General features: G+C 43.0%; 1 pseudogene; it reads left to right on the top strand.

Moving 5' to 3' along the window:
• Nucleotides 1-5,197: 5,197 nt before the first annotated feature.
• Nucleotides 5,198-5,913, top strand: LOC120594140 (ras-related protein Rab-8A-like; annotated as a pseudogene).
• The last annotated feature ends 168 nt before the right edge of the window (nt 5,914-6,081 follow it).

The raw sequence follows: 6,081 nt of genomic DNA, 5'->3' as shown, positions 1-6,081 counted from the left end.
CCTTTCAATGCCTGAGTCAAAGTGTTTCATTTCTCATAGGTCCCACTCTCTTATCAACTCTAGGGTGCCCATGATCTGGTCTTCCTCTCCCTGGCAGGCAACCCAAGCTGGACTTGGACTAGAAATTCCTAAAACCCTCTCCAGCTCTGAGACCAGGATGAACCTGAACACTCACTCACCTTCCCTCTCTGTACCCAGCCACTCAAGCAAACTGAGAGAGGGCTTGAGGGTGGTAAGTCCACAGATGGTGGTATAAATGTCCCCTAAAGAACTGGCAGCTCCACAGACTACCATGCTGTGGTGAATTGAACAGAGCTTTATTTTGCCTTCATGGTAACCATCACTCTTTCCCTATCAGCATCACAGGTTCCATTTGAGAAATTCCCTTGCTCCTCTAGATGAGTCTTGGTGGGACTGTAAATGAAAATATTCTGTTCTCAAAGGGACCTGGGGCTTCCAGTCAAGATGGTGAAGAAAATAAATGTTGAGCTTGCCTCCTCTCACGACCACAACAAAATTACAACTATACTACAGAATAGCCATCATTGGGAGTAGCCTGAAATCTAGCTGAACAGAAGTCCAACAACTAGGGACATATAGAAGAGGCCACCTTGAGACTGGCAGGCAGGGTGGAGACACAGAACAGGGTGGTCTCATACTCATGTGTGGTGGTTGAAAATTGGGAGGGATATCTCGACTGTGGAGGTTCCTCCAGAAGAGGGAGTGGTTCCAGCTCCACACTAGGCTCCCCAGTCCAGGGTTCTAGAGCCAGGAAGAGAAGTCTACCCAAATTCTGGCTGTAAAACCCAACAGAAATTGTGGCTAAGTGAGATGGAGGGCAGCTGGAGTCACAAACATTCCTTCTAAGGGGCCGGTGCATGGATATACTCATTGATGGACTCATTCACTCTGAGCTTCAGCGCTGGGGCAGCAGCTTGAAAGGTGCCAGGGACATATGGGTAGGAACTAAGTTATCTGGCTTCAGGGCAAGGGCTGGAGAGGCAGCTTTCTCTCAGACAGAAGTGCCGGCAGAATCCATTGTTCCTTACTTGAGCCCTGCCTACTTCCAAATGTAGACACAGCAGCCACTATATCTGGGTCTTCATCAACCTGGCTAACACTGGCTGCCCTGCCCTAGTGATGCCCTGAAATTCCGCCCCACCCAACTTTCCAGTCCACCAAAGCCTTTTCCAGTGGATTTCTCACACAAATGGCCTGTCTTGGCCCATGCTTCAGACTTTCCTAAAATAGCTCAAAGGTTCACATAACCCAAACAAAAGCATCTGGACTCGGTGTGCCTTGTACCTTTTGCTGAGCAGCCCCAAGACCAGCACTAGTGGCAGCCAGCTTTGGTTCATGGCTTGGCTTCTCGAGGCACCTCTAAGGCTAGTGCCGGTGGTAGCCATCTGCAGATTGCTTGGTGACTCTTGCAAGGTGGCCCAGTGCATGGTATGATCTTCAGCTGAACTTGGCTTTCATTGGGACCCCTCCCAAAAGGCCCTGGGGCTGGCACACCTGGTGGCTGGTTTCCAAGTGAGCCAGAGCACCACTGGAGCTGCATCCGAGGACAACAGACCAACAGGGCAGACTGAGCAGGCACAAGAGACCTGCTAAAGTGAATCCTGCTCTAAACCCCTTCACTGGCCAGTCCTCATAACCAATCAGCCCAGGGTCAGTCCCTCTCACTGACATGCAAACAGAAACCAAGTCTCAACTACAATAGGAAGGATCACACAACCCATACAAGGGCCATACCTGGAGCACCTGGCTCAGGCGACCAGGGAAGAATGTGCCACTGAGCCCCATAGGACACATACTACATAAAGCCACTCTACTAACACCAGGAGACATAGGAGCTCTACCTAATACATAGAAAAAAAACAGGGAGGCAATCCAAGTGGGGAGACAAAGAAACATGTCTCAAATGAAAGAACAAAACAAAGCTCCAGAAAAAGAACTAAAAATGGAGATAAAAAATCAACCAGATGCAGAATTCAAGGTTATAAAGATGCCCAATGAACTTAAGGTGAAGAGTAGATGAACTCAGTGAGAACTTTAACAGAGCTAGGAAACAAAAATGGAGGTAGAAAACATAAAAAAGAACCATTCAGAAATGAAGAATACAATAACTGAAATGAAGAATACATTAGAGGGAATCAACAGTAAATTAGATGAAGCAGAGGACTGAATCAGTGATTTAGAAGAGAAGGTAGACCAGAACACTAAATAAGGAGAGAGAGAGAGAGAGAGAGAGAGAGAGAGAGAGAGAGAGAGAGAGAGAGAGAGACAGAGACAGACAGACAGAGAGAGAGAGAGAGAGAGAGAGAGAGAGAGATAGAGATAGAGAGAGAGAAAAGAGGATAGTTTAGGGGACCTCTGAGATAACATCAAACATAACAACATTCACATCATAGGGGTACCAGAAGGAGAAGAGAGAGAGCAAGGAGTTGAAAACCTATTTGAAGAAATAATGATGGAAAACTTCCCTAACCTGGTGAAGGAAATAGACACACAACCCCAGGAAGTTCGGAGAGTCTCAAACAAGATGAACCCAAACATACCCACACAAAGATACATCATACTTAAAATGTCAAAGATTAAAGACAAAAAATCTCAAAAGCAGCAAAATAAAAGCAGTTAGTTACCTACAAGGGAGCTCCCATAGAGTGTCAGCTGATTTCTCAACAGAAACTTTGCAGACCAGAAGAGATCGACGCAAAATATTCAAAGCAATGAAAAGCAAGAACCTACAACCCAGTAAAGCTGTCATTTAGAATCGAAAGATAGATAAAAAGATTTCCATGCAAGAAAAAGCTAAAAGAGTTCATCAATACCAAGCCAGTATCACAGGAAATGTTGGAGAAACAAGAAGAAGGAGGAGGAGGAAAAAGAGAAGGAGAAGAGGAAGAGGAAGAGGAAGAAAAAGATGGAGAAGAAAGATTAAAAATATGCATAATGAAATGGTGATAATTACATATCTTATTAATAATTAGTTTAAATGTAAATGGATTAAATGCTCCAATCAAAAGACATGGGTGACTGAATGGATAAAAACACAAGACCCTTACACATACTGCCTATAAGAGACTCACTTCATATCAAAAGACACACAGACTAAAAGTAAAAGGATGGAAAGATATATTTTACAAAAATGGAAATATAAAAAGCTGGGATAGCAATACTTATATAAGACAAAATAGACTTTAAAACAAAGGCTGTCAAGAGACAAAGAAGAATCCAGTAATCCCTCTTCTAGGTATTTATCTGAAGAAACCCAAAACCTTACTTTGAAAGGACATGTGAATTTATATGTTCAGTTCAGCATTATTTGCAATAGCCAAGATAGAGAGGCAACCTGGTTGAATGGATAAAGAAGTGGTACATATATACAATGAAATATTACTCAGCCATAAAAAGGAATGAAATTTTGCCATCTGCAACAACGTGGTTAGACCTAAAAGATAGTGTGCCAAGTGGAGTAAGTCAGACAGAGAAAGACAAATGTTATATGATTTCACTTACATGTAGAATCTAAAGAACAAAATAAAACAGAAACAAACTCATAGATACAGAGAACATTTTGATGGTTACCAGATAAGAAGGGGCTTAGGGAGAATGGGTGAAAAAGGGGAAGGGATTAAGAAGTAGAAACTGGTAATTACAAAATTGTCATGGGGATGTAAAGTATAACATGAGGAATATAGTCAATAATATTGTAATAATTATGTATGGTGTCAGGTGGGTATTAGATTTATCAGGTGATCACTTCATAAGTTATGTAAATGTCTAATCACTATATTGTACACTTGAAACTAATATAATATTTTATATCAACTGTAATTGAAAAATAAAAAATTATTTAAAAAATAAACAAATAAACAAATAAAAGGGATCTGAAGTCCAAACAAAAAAATACTCTGCTCTCTCACTTCAAAGCCAATGGATTCTTCTAGCAGAGCAGTCAATGGTGGGCATGTGTCATGACAGTGGTCTGTCTGGAATTTTGCCTCCTATGGACTAGTATAAATACAGAATGAGGGGTGGGGGTCCATCCATTTAAATCGTTTTTGGTGGCCTGATTCCCATGAGGTTTCCAAATTTGATTCTCCCGCCTTCTGTGGATTGTCTGCCATTCTCCAAATTGGTTCCTTCCTCCTAACTCATGGGTGATGTTTTCTGTGCTTGTACAGGAGGCAAACACACTGCTCTCACAGGGATGATAAGCACAGGCTGTGTGCTTCAGTACTCACAGCTCATGTGTAAATGGAAACAAGTCCTTCTGATTTCACCTCTGGGAAGGACCCAGTGCAAGCCAAGAGGGGTACAGAGGGCGACTACTGAGCTAGTCTCCCAGAGACGCCCACTTGTGTGGCCCCTACTCCTGGGCAACCTGCTGCCTGCTCTCATGTCAGCATGGTCAGGCCAGGTCTGGAGCGTGAGTGCTGTCACCCACTAGCTGTTTGAATTGTAAATTGGTTCACCTTTCCAAGTCTAAGCTTCTAATCTGTAAACCAAACACACGGACTTATATTTCTTCTGAGGAACAGGTTTGCTAGGCTGGAATGGCCACCTACTGAGCCCCAATTATTTACCCCCTTGTTTTCTTGGTACAGATCACCCATCTTCACCCTACCCACCCTGGCACTACTACTTGTTGAATGAGTCAGTGGGTTTACTGTAGACAATTCCTCCTCAAGTAGCTTTCTCCTCTCAGACTCCATGAGTGATCAAAACTGTTACTGGCCAGGGAGCTTTGGTTCTAAACTGGCTGCATCCATCCTAGGCAGGAGGAAAAGCAACACTAAGTCACTTTATAAGGCACTGGGCCCCAACTTGCTCATTGAGAGAGCTGGGTGATTACTGCCTTTGGCTAAGCCTTTGCTGATGAAAAACAGACAAATAAGAGACATGATCTTGTAAGTATCTGAGTTTAACCAAATTTTGTTAACTCTCTCCAAATTTAAGCTGTAATGGTAATTCCATGAACTGTATTTACACAGCTTGTCCTAAAATATTATGCAAATCTGATCTTTCCTCATATGCGATTTCAGACAGAGTATACCTTTCAAATCCGTGGTTTTCATGTTCAAATTTAGATATTTCTGCTACTTTAAATATGAATAAATGATTTACATATCATTAAACTGAATCTTTCTTGGTAATATAATTTTAATAAAGTTGCTGGGATCTCCCATCGGACAGAGAGTATAATATGGCGAAGACCTGTGATTACCTGTTCAATCAGCTGCTGAACGGGGACTTGGGGGTGGGGAAGATCTAGTCTTGTTCCACTTCTCCGAGGACACCTTCAACTCCATTTTCATTTCCATCATAGGAATTGACTTTATAGCCAGGACCATAGAGCTCAATGGCAAGAGTTTTAAACTACAGATATGGGACACAGCTGGCCAGGAATAGTGTCGACGGTCATAACAGCCTACTACGGGGGTGCAAAGGGCATCACTCTGGTCTGTGACATCACCAATGAGAAGTCCTTTTACAAGAGCCAAATTGGATTCTGAACATTGAGGAGCATGCTTCTGTAGATGTCAAAAAGATGATACTTGGGAACAAGTGCGACATGAATAACGAGAGAGAAGTGTCCAAAGAACGGGGAGAAAGCTGGCCCTGGACTATGGAATTAAGTTCATGGAGACCAGCACCAAGGCCAACATCAATATGGAGAATGCATTTTTCACTCTCCATCAATATGGAGAATGCATGTTTCACCAGAAACATCAAAGCAAAATTACACAAAAAATGTTGAAAGGTAACAGCTCCCATGGGAGCAACCAGGGAGTCAAAATCATACCAGACCAGCAGAAGAAGACCAACTTTTTGGATGTGTTCTTCTGTGAGGAACACTGCCTTACTCTGAGCCTTGCTCAGCCAAGTGGACTGTGCCTGTCCTGAATGAGCACCTCACTCAGCTGGGGGCCTCCCCCCTCCAACACTCCTGCTGCGGCCACCAGGCTCCCAGCCACTGGGCCCACCGCCACCAGAACACAATTGAGAAATTATTTATTTTAGTAACTGTCAGATCTTTTTCAACTTTGGAGATGGAATAAGTTACAAGTTTGC

This window comes from Pteropus medius, unplaced genomic scaffold (genome assembly GCF_902729225.1).
Source record: "Pteropus medius unplaced genomic scaffold, Ma_sr-lr_union100, whole genome shotgun sequence".
Taxonomy (NCBI): Eukaryota; Metazoa; Chordata; class Mammalia; order Chiroptera; family Pteropodidae; genus Pteropus; species Pteropus medius.
This window is presented reverse-complemented; position numbering and strand designations above follow the sequence as displayed.